Genomic DNA, 14277 nt, shown 5'->3' with positions numbered 1-14277 from the left:
AAATGTCAGTAAATATTCCGTTCTCTACTCCACGAATTAAAGAGTCATAACATGTTATTGCTTTAGAAATGTTTGAGTAACAAATAATATTTTAATAAAAAGAAGACAACCTATCTAGCTATAATCAGTCGCAAGCCTTTGGATATGGATTTCAGTGGGAATAAAACTGGTGAATAAATTTCTTCTCATTGATATCATAGTTGGAGGGTTATGCTGTATTATTGATTGGCTTGAATTAATAGTGCACTCTTTGAAATATTTATGATCAGGCAGCCTCCTAAACTTTTAAAAATAGCGTTCGCTTCCAAAATTTACAGCTAATAACTAATATTTTCATTAGCCCAACTGCTTTTCTTGGCTCATTAAAAAACCAAAAGCAAATCTAACTATCTTTTTTTGCCACCCACAATTATCTTGTGTCTACCCCATGTTATCGATAATATTAGGAATCTTGGACTTCATTTACAGGCAGCTACAGATCCCTTTCTGACTCTAATCATTCTCTGACCCCCTGGTGGAATCTGAGTTTCACACTCTACTGCTTTGGCTCTGAAGCACTGAGAGGGGCTGCTAATGTGACCTTTCTAGGATTTGAACGGCCAGTTAATCATTATATCACTCACACCAGACTTTAAAAGTGCCATTAGTCACATGCCTCTGTGGGCATGTGAAGAGAGGCTAGCCAACACATTTTTTTCCTGATCTGAAAGAGTCATTTAGACAAAGGGATGTTGACTTCTACCCTGGGGACACCTTTTCATCAGTCAAACTTCTTTTGTTGCTATGAAGTCAGATTAGCTGGTGACCTCACTCCTGGGCTATGACCTCATCAACCTTTTCTTCCTTGACTTTCGCTGGGTGTCATGAAATGGCATAGCCCTTCCACCACTCTGTCAGCACAACCAAAGTAACTTCTGAGGGCTTAATGTTTTCACTGTTGATGTGGCGAACTGCTGTCATCATCTCAGAACAAATGTGTGTATTTGGGGATTTCCGACCCATGTAGCTAAACAATGCTCCATTTCTGCAAGTGGTTTAAAATGTACGCATTGATGCCATCTCAGTTACCACCTTCTACCTGTCATCAGAACTCATTTTAGTGACCTCTCAAATACTCACTGTTGAAATGAACAAAAGAATTAAAAAGATATCTTATAATCACACAATATGCCATTTCATTTCTGGGTAAGAAATCACTTCAGAGAGAACTGATAAAGAGGACAAGCTGGGGGAGACCAGGGAATTTCTGTAATAGAATGGGAGGCTATGGCTCAAGTTCTAGCTTGAAAGGCAGATTGACTGTTAAGTAAAAGCAAGCTAGGTGTACCTTATTTAAGGTGACGTGTTTGTTAATAAAGAACAGTCGTGTGCTAGAAGGTTGCTCACCAAGTATTAGCGGTTTCCTCTTTGGACAGATAGGCAGAAACCCAGTTCCAGGGAAGAAGGAGTCTTGTTCTGGAAGAAGGAGTCTTAACCCGAGGAGATGGATTAATGAACAAAGATTGGTGAGAAACAGCTATGCTGTTTTAGGGGCTTAAAAGATGGACCAAAGGGCATGACCCCAAAAAGCTATCGCCAGAACACTGTGATGCGTCATCACGAGGGGATTATTCCATGTGTTGTGAAGCACAAACCCATGTGTAACTTCCCCAGAGAGCACTAGATTAAGCGTCCGATACTTCAGCCCCTGGTGGTATTTTCATTACCTCTGACTTATTCACTCTGTAAACTTCCGTTCCTCCTATTAAGTAGGGAGGCATAATTGTACCTACTCCACAGGACTACCCTGAGGATCTATCAGCTGAGAGAATGTAGGCGAACGTACTCTGTAAATGGCTGGGGAGCCAGCTGACATTTGAACGACCAAGTGTGTAAAAACGACGAAACTGAGCCTGAACCATATTTCATGGGCACTTTTTGGACTATAATTTTGAAAGGACTTAATGTATATATATTATTTCAGATTTCTATATCTGGGATAAGTGCTATGGGGTAGTAGATTCTGACCCAGCCTAATTCTCTAATAAACAACATTATTTTTTTTTCCATATAAGGGAGCCTAATGAAGGACCAGCTAGCTATTTGAAAATTCTGTAGAACAGAGAAAAATTCTTTTCTGGGATTGCATTTATCAAAGTTAGACTAAACTCAATACACACATACACGCGCACACACACACACATACACACACACATATACACACACACACACTTTATTTAATATATTTCCTTTAATATCTGTGTTTCACATGTATACATTTTGCCTAAGCATTATTTTTGACGATTTTGTATTTTCTCTGGCTAGTTTTAACATCTTGCTTTTGAATTCTAAGTGCCCAAGTGCATACGCGTTTGTGTGTGGGGTTTGTAGATGCCCCCTTGCCTGCTTGGACTGGCTGAATTTTCTGGACAGAATGAGATTTGAGGAAATTTTGAGGGATTTTAAATACTGTCCCTTATATTTTCTCATCTCTTACAGACTACGCATGCATACATTCTTGCCAGTTAACCCCCCCCTGTCTTTCCCTCCGTGTGCTCTGAAGAGCTCAAGGAGAGAAAAAAAAAAGGTGTTCTTTGGAATCTTTGTGATGAATATTTTGTAGGCGGTTCAGCTGCCTCAGCTTTCATCTGTCTCTCCTGCCCACTTTGGCCTCCTACACACGAGTGCAAAGGCCTCACGTTCTTCCCTTTTGCCGAACACGGCCGAGGGTGGATGTTGAGGACCTGTGGAGCCCCCTCGGTGGTCCTGTGAAAGCTCTGGTGGTCCGGGTGCCCCTCTCACGCTCCCCGTCACAGACATGAAATATCAAAGCCCGCTGTGCCTGTAAACTCTTTTGTGTTAAACAACTCGATAGCTGCAGTTGATGGAAAGCACTTTATTCCTGCTTCCTCGGGGGCAGAATACATGAAAAATACTCCCTGCCTAACTTTTCAGAAAGTACAGTCTGGGTTATACAAAAGTTCCATTATCTTTTCATAATTAGGGCTGTTTATACACGTGAAGGGAAATCGGTTCTATCAGAAATACTAACCCATTTTCACTTTTTATAAAAAATACGGTTCTCCTGTTCATGTTTTTCCTACGGGATAATAACAGCAATGGCATGTTTGAAGGTGGGCTGATTTCTGTTGTTCGTATAAAGGAAGAGACTAATATATGTATATTTGTATGTATGGATTTGCTTTGGAAGACCACATATGCCACACCGAGAATACATTAGTGGAAATTGACTTCTGTGTTAAATGAGTCTTTTAAAAGTTTTTCCCCCATCCTGCCTGAAGAAAGCAAACAGCTTGGTAATGAACACAGTAGGAAGAAATTAAAGTTGTAGATAAAGTGTGCTCTTGGTGAATTGTTTATTTCATTACTTAAATTCGTTGTGATATTTAAGATGGAGGGGGAAGGGATGGTTACTGCTTTCTCCTTGAAGTGAACTGGGCTTTTATGGTCTCCCTCTGATGTCTTTCTTCATTATTCCAGTTTTCCTGAGCCTTTCATGGTTAATGGAAGTACTACTCAGTAAAGCTCAAATGACATCTCTGTAGAAGCAGAAAGTCACTTGCCTCTGCCACAGACTCTTTCTATAAAGGGAAGGTGTTTTAATTTTCTAACGTAGCCTCATGCCTTTAAGAGGTAAACATAGATGATGATATTGTGGTTTTGGGGAACTAAACTTCTTAAGCTATCGCTTTTAAGGAAAGAGCCTTAAAAATGTACTTAAAAAGAAAAAAAAGAAACCTGTGAAGATCCTAAATATTACAGTGAGCTGTGACAGTGTACTATGACGTGCATCGACATTGAATCGAAACGCATCTCAGTGTCACAATGCCATCCTGCCTCAATCAGGTGTCTCGCTTGAGAAATATGAGCAAAAATACTGTACTTTATAGGAGTCACAATTCTTCAGAATAGGATATAGGACCCAGAGAGAACAGAGCAGGTGGTTGTGAGTATAAATTGGAGTGAAAAATTCATATGATGATGATATCTTTGAATATGTACAGTTCACAAACAGCAAGATTCCCGTTGTGGAATTCTGTAAAGAAATTACTTCCATTGCTTGTGTCAATGAACTTGTAGCATTCCTGAATCTGGGTGTGTGTGTGTGTGCTACAGACCAAAGTCTACCACTGGGGATGTGTTTTGGAGAAGGTGTGTACTGTGGTTTTGTGTGCTGAAAGATGAGACACTTCTCTGACCAGAAGTCTTTTTTATTTGCTACAGACGTGCCATCTTGTTTCTTCCTGGGCAGTCTTGAATGATAGAAGATTCCTCCCTCTCTTGTGGCCATCAGCATACCAGCTTCCACAAAGCTACCCATCTCCGGAGGCGATCGACCCTCAGCACAGCCAGAAGAGGTTGTCCAGGTACTAGATTTCCCGGATTTGGGTTGCGTTCTCACTTCTATTCTGCTACTCCATGCCTGACTTTCCTCGTGACACTGTCCCCATCCCCAAAGTTAGCATTTCTGAAACAGATACGGCTTAGTGTCAGTGTATACATTTAATGTGGTCATGTTTCCTTCCTTTACCGCTCCAAGAGGCTGTTAATAGATTGATGGTGTGTCTAGAATTGAGGAATTTTGGTAGACCTTTGTTTTTTTTAATAGACCAGAAGTAGAAAAACAAAGAATACTTTAATTTCCATGGATACTTCTTAGAGAAGGTGGTTATCACTCTTGCTTGTTCTAACTTCGCTGACGTGTATCTCGATGAATTCCCATTTCTCCAAGTTCCTCAGAAACTGGAAATCCCGAACCTAACGGTTCAGCAGTTACAGTGTTCACTCAAGCTGTTATCGCCTCTGACATCTTCCTTTTCTCACCGCTGGTTCTTTCTACTCTCATTTTCTTCCCCACAACCAGACTGGTTTATGAGAGGGAGTGCTTTTAAGAAGTTCAAAAATGGAAGCATGGGGCTGACGTGGCTGAGGGGGAGGCACAGGGTAGCTGAACCGAAGAGTTTAGGAACAGTATCTGGTTTTATATGAGGGTGTGTGTGTGTGTGTGTGTGTGTGTGTGTGTGTGTGTCCCCATGTGTGGGTGAGAAGAGTAGAACAAAAAAATGGGAGAAGGCATGAATTATGTAATTAGAAACTGGCTTTGAAAAACCTGATGAGGCCCATAATAAATCCCGCTGTGTGCATCCCGGGTATCTGCTGATGTCCCTAGCTGTAAACTCCCTAGCTCGGGTCACAAAAAAGGCATATACACTTTAGAAGTCCTTTCACAAGAGTTCCTGCCCAATTCCTCCTTGCTTTCGTTCCCATTAGAATCAGTTTTCCATTTGAGGTTGCCCTGTCTTTTCTTTCTGTATCTTCCAAGAATGGCAAATGGATTCTTGCGAGTTCCTTTCACGCATACTTAGTATCTAGTCCATGTTTTAATCCTAAAGGAGTCAGGAAGTTTTTGACCTACTTTATGCTTCCTCCAGTTTTCACTTTTAATCAAGCTAATGAAAGTACAGTTCAGTCCACGGGCAATTTTTTTGACTACTGTTAGACAAGAATGATCAATTTTGATTTTTCAGAGTTGTCTCACATGCTCACTAATTTGTAGCCTTATGTGGCCTTTATAATTGCTTTAATTTGTGCTTGTTCATTTTAAAGAAAGCATGTGTTTGAAATGTAATTCTTCGGCTAAAGTTCTTTGAAAGAAGTTGCAGATAATTGCTGCTTAGTATTTTCTCTTATAACTTCGCTTTTGTACAGAACTTTAGGAAAACAGGACAGTTCTTTCCTGGACCACAGTCTTTCCTGAACTATAAAGATTAATCCATAGGAAGAAGAGTTTTTGGCAGAAGTCAGTGTGCCAAAGTTAAGACTTAATTTCTCAGTTTGGTAAATATTGGATCCTCAAATGTGCTTAGTCGATAGTGGTTTGTGAAGCCAGACAGAACGGAGTTTCAGTTTTAGCCCTACTACTTCTGATCTGTGTGGTCTTGAGCAAGTGGCTTAAACTTTTTCAGTCTGTCTGTCGTCTACAAACTGGAGATCATTGTAGACTCTTAGAGGGTGATTGGCAGCATTAAGCGAGAAAATACATGCAAAGCTCTTAGCACAGTATTTGGCAGATGGTCAAAGCCTTGTGTTTGAAAAACAGTAGGTGCTTAATAAATGTTCTTTTTCCCTCCTTCAAGGAGTTTACAGTTTAGTAGGGGAGATACTGCCGTTAATGCTGGTGGTAGAAATAGTGGTAGGAGTGGGCGTAGGCGTGACAGCATCGCTAGTGACAGGGATGACAGTGTTGTAGCAGCAGGAATAACAGAAGCAGGAACAGCAGAAGTATTAGCGTGGAGTGTTCACTTTATGCCAGCCTGTGTTAAGTCCTTTACCTTCACTTTACCATTTGGTCTTTGCAAGAATTCCACAAAAAGGTATTCTTTTCCTGTTTTACACAGAGACAGAGCATTGTGCTGGGATGGCTCGTAGGCTCCCACCTGCTCTCACAAGAGCTGGTTTGCACATCCCTTTGCAGCTCCTTAAACTGGTCATGGCGAGAGTGTTGACACCGCAGCTCTTGGCAAGTGCGACGGAGAGCGTGAACGGATGCACCTGGGTTCTTCTCAGGAGCGGCTGTCGCACGCGCTTTGTGCATGACTGACTGTGACACAGATCTGTTTGTGAGAAGGCCCGCCAGAGCCCTGGAAACAGCGCTAGGCCAGGGCAGGGGAGGGGGAAATGATGTGCGTCAGTGAGGAAAAGTTTAAGGTAGCATGTGAACTAGACCTTGAAGGAAAGAGAGGAGGGCATTCCAAGTGAAAGAAAATGCAAGTGGCAAGGTGCGGACGCAGGGTGCGGAGGCCCGGCAGGAGAAGAACACTTGAATTTGCATGGAGAATGGGGCCCATTCAAGAGCTGATGAGAGATGAGCAGGAGAGACAAGGCAGAAACCAGTAGCTAGGAGCTGTGGACATTGCTGGGCCGAAGTGTTTTGAGTATCTGTAGTTGTTCACAGTGAGCGATGAAAGGTTTCTGAGTGTGCAGGCGGGCCACTCCGGTCACTGTTTAGTGGGGTCACTGAGTGTGGGGGGGCCCGTGGGCCAGGCGGTTGAGAGTCCAGGGAAACCTGCGAGGAGAACTTCAACCAGGAATCCCGGGTCAGAAAAGGATTGGTGAGGAGTCCAAACCATTGAGGAGGCAGAGTCTCCATCGCTTGTACACTGAATGGATGTGAAGGAATGTGGGTATGGGGGTGGGGAACGGGGCGGGGAGGGGGTCTGAACCAATGGCAGGAAACTTCTGTGCTTCGGCTACAGCTGGAAGTTGGGAGGAGGCATTCGTTAGAGGCAAGGTAATAAAATTGGCTTTAGATTTAGGGATAAAAAATTCATCCTTCTATGCCTGGTTATTTAAACAGGAAGAACTTTCCTTCTCTTTTTAGTCCAAAACTTCAAAGCAGCTTTGGGCATAAAGAACGTGAGCTCCTTCCTCTCCTTTAGAGTGCTTCTCGCTGCTTCCAGAGCTCACCCTGCATCCAGCCCCCTGCTCATGACCCAGGTTGAGGCCTGCTCCAAGTGGCTTCCTGTGGCCGACTTGGTGAAACTGATCTGAAGCTTCATCTCAGCTAGGGACTTTTTGACCTGTCAGCTCCCAGACATTGTTCCCTTTACGTAATATCCACTGTCACATTGGAGTCATGTGTATTGTATCTTTCATTTCTCCAGTGTGGAAGGAATGTATGCAAAAAGGCCAACTGGCTACTCTGCTCAAGGGAAGGAGAAACTTACAGAACAAAAGAAAACAAAATCTCACTGATGTTTATTATTTATTCTGTTAAAGGAAAAGAGAAACTTCTCTTCTAATACAAAACCTCCCTCTCTTTTGGAAAATGATGAATAATTTGGACTCTGTGGACATCTTGGCTAAAGACTCTTTCTAGCTCAGCCTCTCAATGGGTGGTGCTGGGTGTTTGCTTAACCTTTTTGAGGCTCAAATATCTTTTTTAAGGGGTTTAAAGGGTTGTCAAAGATTATCACGATCTAATACTATAGATTAAGTTCTATTTTTATTTTATTTTTTAAAACTTCCTCTGTGTTTCCCATCTCATCTCTTCTCAGAGTGCCTCATGCATCTCCTGTTGGCTCTTCATTATTCAGTCTGGTAATTATTTACTTGCCTCTCCCTTCCCCATGTTGAAAGCTCCTTGAAGATACAGGTAATGTCTTTTATCCCTAGATACTTGATGCCTAGTGCAGTATTTGACACATCCCAGGTGTTGAGTAAATATTAACTGATGCTGATGTGGTTTTTTAAAAGCTGTAAACAAGTATTTAACAGTTTGGTATTATTATTCTTTCTGCTTTCAGTCTTTTAATTAATAGTTCTTCATACTTATCTTAATATCTATTCTTACACCAATGTATTAAGAGGCATGCATAACCAAACAGTATAAAGGCAGAAAAGTCCAGAAAACAGTGAGTTTTTATGCATGATATTTTTGTTCTTGGAGAGCAAATACAGTAAGCCCTGACACGTCAGAAGTGCTCTAGACCTTGGCATCATTTGTTGTAATGCAAAGTTAAGGAATTCTTTGTAGAGATGCTCAGAAACCTTATGAGGGAATTGGGGTTTGAAAAATTATGGTGACCTAAAATTCTGGGATGTTTTTTAGTTATCTGGTTAAAGGGATATGACCACGAAGTTATCTCTGGTGGTTTGGCTTTTTAACCTCTTTATTTTGGGGGAAAGGGGCTGATATGAGAAGATCTTTATTCTCTAATTCTTTTCAAGGTCATCCCCTACCTGTTGGTTTGACAGTCGCCTCTTTCTTGAACCTAGAGTCTCTAGTAGTCCAGTCTTCGCTGTATTTACATTTCCTTTCAAAATGTTTTTATTGTATCTAGTTTGGCTGTGCATAGAGGTCTATGATGAAAATTTCTTCACTGTCTTTTAGAACTGAGTCTTACCATTGAGAAATTTAATGCATTTTAGCAAAATGATAGAGGAAATTAAGAAAAAGATACGGGATTCCAGAGAAAAGAGATCCAACATAGGGGACTAACAAGGAGAAGCCCTAATTAACAGGTGTATCCTAGGTCTAGACACAGAAGCCAGGCCAGGAGAGGGAGGGTACCAGGGGAAAAAATGAAACTGGTATTAGAGGGTTTGAGAAATTCTTGAAGTATTTGGAAAAATTGTTGATGGGCAGGAGACAGATCTTAGGAACATTTGAAAAAAGTGACATGCACATAAAGAAGAAGGGAAAAGAAAATGTTAGGCAGTTTTTAATCCAGAAAAACAAAACTGTTCTAGAAAGAAGGAATTAGAATCTTAATGTACAACTTGATAGGAAACAACATTCATTCATAATAAGGTAAATATTGACTATTCTTTTAATGGAAATTGAAATAGAACTGTGTTAAGAAGGTGAGGGAGAGGAGAATGGGTGGGAATATACTTACTTTTATTTATTTTTATTGTATTTAAATGCTTTTTATTTAAAGTTTATATATTTATTTCAAGAGCGAGAGAAAGAGAGAGCATGAGCAGGGGAGAGGCAGAGAGAGAGAGAAAGGATCCCAAGCAAGCCTCTGCACTGGCAGTGCGGAGCCTGACATGGGGCTCAAACCTACAAACCATGAGATCATGACTTGAGCTGAAATCAAGAGTTGGACCCTCAACCAACTGAGCCACCCAGGTGCCCCAGGAATATGTTTAAAGAGAACTAAATTCTCACCTATTCTACTGGGAAGTCAGGTGCTGATATGTAAAATAGATCTTTCAGGAAATACCTGTGTAAGCATATCACTTAGAAATACATGGGCAAGTATTTGAAGAAACAGCTTCTGGGGTTGCGTTTGGGGATTGGGTTTTGGGATTGGGGCAAGGAACTGCTTTTTCTTTTATCATTAGCCTTCCAGTGCCATCTTGTTTTGTTTTTGACCAATGAAAATAGTTTACTTTTAATAAAATAAAAACTGATTAAAAATTTAAAAGCATTAATAAGCAAAATAGATATTGAATAGAAAAGAAAGCATCCAAACAGATCTTATGGATATATTTTGTATTTTTTAGGACTTAAAAAAAAACCTTTAAGTATTTCTGATATCAGAATGCATCTTCTAACTATGAAGGTTATTAGTACTTACATTATTAGCACTTAGGTGTAAGTGCGTTTCTCCCCCAACCAAAACTTGCAACTATTATATTTCTGGTACCTTTTAATTGTGGTTTCATAGGATCACAGAAGTGGAAATCCTTTAGTACAGGATTTTTCAGAGCTCTGCTCTTCTGGGCACTAGGAGTTCTGGAGCTTTTTCAGGGTGAAATTGCTAGACTCTGCCTCCCTCATCTTTTTCCTTGTCTTTACTACTATATCCTCTTTTCTAGGCTCCATATTAATCTATATTATATGTCTGGCAAGGCAGACTTCTTAAGTAAGTTGGTTAATTGTGGTTGGAAAAGCTATGTCCTGTCCTTCACCATCCACCGTCCACCGTCCACTCTTCATTCACTGGACAGTCAAATGGGAAAAATTAAACCACGCAGGTTCATAGAACACATTAAAAAAAACAAAAAATACTAAGAGAAGATATAGGTGAATATTGCTTTTAGAATACTGGGTTGAAGAAGCCTTCCAAAGGATTAGCTAAGGTCGTGAAGGAAAATGTTAATAGAGTGAACTAAATTATTAGAAATTGTTGTATATTTAATATAAAAATTAGGCAACATGCATGAGAAAACACAGACTTATTATCCTTAACATATTAAAGAGTCTTTATGTTCATTGTTAAAAATGATAATCATTCCAGTAGAAAATGATCAAATGACAACAAGAGAAATTCATAAAACAGCAAATAAAATGACCTATAATATATGAGAAACATTTTACTTTTACAGTTAGCTGAGGAAAATGAGTTATTTTCAGCCTATTAACTTGGAAAACATTAAAAAACAAGCTAACCAATGTTGCTGGGAATGTGAGAAACTAGACATATTGAAAATATACTTCAGATAGAAGTGTAAGTTGACAAAAGTTTTTTTGAAAGCAGTTTTGCAATATGTGTCATGTCTTTAAAATGAATACGTAATTGATCCTAAGGAAATAATTATGATACACATTTTATTTGAATTTAAATATATTTGTATTTATTATGATATTTCTACTGTAGCAGAAAGTGAGATTCATCCAGATTTCTAACAATAGATGATTTTGAAAACTAGGATATATCCACGCAAAGGGTTATCATGCAACTCTGTCTTTGAAGGACAATCGAGAATTGGTATTAAAGCTGTTCTCAAGGGGCGCGTGGGTGACTTAGTCAGTTAAGCATCTGACTTCGGCTCAGGTCTTGATCTTATGGTTTGTGAGTTCGAGCCCCACATTGGGGTATGCGCTGCCAGTGCTTGGGATTCTCTCTCCCTCGCTCTCTACCCCTCTCCAACTTGTGCTCTCTCTCTCTCTCTCAAAATAATAAACTTAAACCAAAAAAATAAAAAGTTCTCAGAAACAGCATTTATTGTCACCTGCTTAACACAATGTTGCCATGTGTGCTTCAATTGGAGAAACAGAATTTGGACATTTCATAATTTTATCAGAAAGTGGGAAATCTACTCCAGAAATACCTCAAAATGAATTAATACCGTGAGTCAAGTTATGTTAGAATTAGCTGATCCAAGACTGGTATTGTCCATTATGTATAGATCTCAGTTACCTTCATAGAAGGTAGTTACAGAAGGCATTGTCTTTAAGCCTGAGCTTCAGTATTCTGTACTCCTCCTCGATACTGCCGTGCCTTGGCTGTCCTCAACAGACCATGCCCAGCCTTGCACACATAGCCACGTGCATGTGACAGGAGTGGTTATTTGATCTGCAGGCTGCAGCAGCAACCTCCCTCTAATTACATGATAGTGATATGATCTTGGGGTGGAGATTGATTCAGCATCCTCATTTTTCTGGGCTAGTTTATCCCCTGATGGTTCTTTGGTAGTGTTCTCTGCTCAGTAATGGAACTACCTTCCAAGCAAATGTGTGAGATGGTCTTAATTTGAACTCTTGAATGAACTCCTTCTGCTCCCCCCAAATCTGATCCAATTAGCCTCTGATAGAATCATTGAATATATACTAAGTTTGTGTTCTTAGGGACATTTTACCATGTTAACAGGGGATATATAAAAAAGGAGATTCCCAAATGGCCCAAGCAAAACTGGTCCAAAGAGCCATCCATCATGGGTTCCGGAAGTGACCAGTGGAGTCATGAGGAATGAGAACTGTTCTCAGTCTAGGATCTTTTGGTCATTTCAGGCTCATCAGAGTCCAGTCTGGTTTTGGCATCAGGGTCACCGACTGGCCTTAGGTCTAGATCAAAAGGCACAAGTATAGCCTCATATAATGAGGTAAGGGAGATCTTATCCCCTGACCCTTCATCGTTTGACCCTGCACTGGATCATTTTGGCACTAATTCCTGTTCTGGCTAGCTATTACTATGAAACAAATCATCTCAAAATGTAGTAGCTTACAACCAGTTGTTTTTGTTAATTTTTGTGGTTTCTGTGAGTCAGGGATTTGGATGTATCTTGGCTGGATGGCTCTGGCATGGGGTTTCTCAGGCATCTGCAGTCAGATGGTGGCTATACTGGGACACAGGGGTCTGGTGCAGCTGGAGGCTGTTGGTGCATCTCTGACTCTTCACACATGTGAAGTCCGTGTCTTCCACATGGACTAGTTTGGGTTTCCTAATGGCATGGTGGCTTCCATGAGAGCATTTGGACTATGTAATGTGGTCAGGGCTCCCATGTGAGGATGTCTGTTCTCAAAGCAGAAGAGGCATTATCTTTTATGGCCCAACCTTAGAATCTTCTCAACTTTACTTCTGCTGCATTCTGTTGGTTATCAGCCACTTCCAGGTCCGTACTCTGGAGGGAAGGGAATTGGACTCCACCTCCTGAAGAGGAGTGGCAAGGCTCCAGAAGAGCCTGTGGGATGAGACATATTATTGTGACCACCTTTAGAAAATATACTTTGCCATGCCTGGAACATGAGACAAGCCATCCAGGGCCACTGAGGTCAGTGTGGAAGAACTTTTGTGATCTCAGATAAGCAAAAGCAGGGTTTTGTATTTGGAAGAGGATTTGGAGGGGGTGGGGGAAAGTCATTCTTTGTCTAACTAAACATATCCATATCCATATTCATATCTAATACACAGGCATCTGGGTGGCTCAGTCGGTTAAATATCTGACTCTTGATCTTGGCTTAAGTCATGATCTCACGGTCGTGAGATTGAGCCCCTCGTCAGGCTCCTCTCTGGAGATGGAACCTGCTTAAGATTCTCTTTCTCCCTCTCCTTTTGTCCCTCCCTGGCTTGCGCACACATACTTGTGTGTGTATGCTCGATCTCTCTCTCTGTCTCTCTCTCTCTCAAAAACAAAAAAACCCCAAAACAAAACAAAACAGAAAGCCGAAAACCAAAACCAAAACCAAAAAACATGTATATAGAGAGCAGGTCTTGTTCGAATGGCCTAGTTACCATGTATGTTGTGATAGAGATGGGTGTATCTAAAGGATGGGTGTATCTATATGAGCTATACATACACAACTTTTGATTATGCCTGCTCAGGCATAACAAATAAGGAAATATGGTTCTGACTCCTTAGTACCGAGTGGCTGGAGAATTGTTATCAATTGATTATTCTCAACTTTAGTACAATGACAAGTAGTATTTTAAAGGAGTAAGTTCTGTATAGAGTGTTTAATATTCATTTGTATTGTAAGGATATCTAAAGTCATGATCACTAAGCACTGAGATTTTACCAAAGTGGAACAAATTAAAGAGATGGTGGAAAAGGACGTGTCTTGGCTTTAGGCATGTGGCTCTTTGAAGAAGTATTAGAATATAAACAGAACAATAATGAATAAAATAAAATCTGGTAATATCTGGAAGTAAGAGCTCAAAGAACAAACATAAGATTGATAGGTCATAGTGGATACCATTTCCTCCCAGTTTGACTCCTAATTGTTTCCTCTCTTGGGTCTCTTGCTCTGCTTACTCCAGTCTGTGGAACGAATGGCACTTCCAGCCATCCAAGTAGGAATCCAGAAGCTATGGTAAGATTCCTTCTGTCTCCTCTCCAACTACCCCAGTAAACTTTCAAGCTTTCACCACTGTAGCAGCCTCCTAACTGGTGTCCCTGTTCTAATCTGTTCTCTTACTAGCCAGAGGGATCTTACCAGGTCACTCACCTGCTAAAAGATCTCTAATGGCTCCTCATTTCTTAACTGATAAAATCTGAACTTCTTGAGGAGGTACTCAAGGACGTAAATGATCTGACTCCTTCTAC

General features: G+C 40.6%; 1 long non-coding RNA gene across 2 annotated transcripts in view; it reads left to right on the top strand.

Annotated features, from left to right (window-relative positions):
- The window catches only part of LOC122203589, a 163402-nt gene that overhangs the window by 50270 nt on the left and 98855 nt on the right, over positions 1–14277 (top strand). For both annotated transcript variants that reach the window (XR_006195259.1, XR_006195258.1), the window contains exons 2-4: positions 4225–4367; positions 8058–8100; positions 13992–14044. This is a non-coding gene — a long non-coding RNA (uncharacterized LOC122203589). The remainder of the gene's footprint in view (positions 1–4224; positions 4368–8057; positions 8101–13991; positions 14045–14277) is intronic.

Source organism: Panthera leo, chromosome D3 (genome assembly GCF_018350215.1).
Source record: "Panthera leo isolate Ple1 chromosome D3, P.leo_Ple1_pat1.1, whole genome shotgun sequence".
Classification (NCBI taxonomy): domain Eukaryota; kingdom Metazoa; phylum Chordata; class Mammalia; order Carnivora; family Felidae; genus Panthera; species Panthera leo.
The sequence above is the reverse complement of the archived record's forward strand: the minus strand, read 5'-3'. Positions and strand labels throughout refer to the sequence as shown.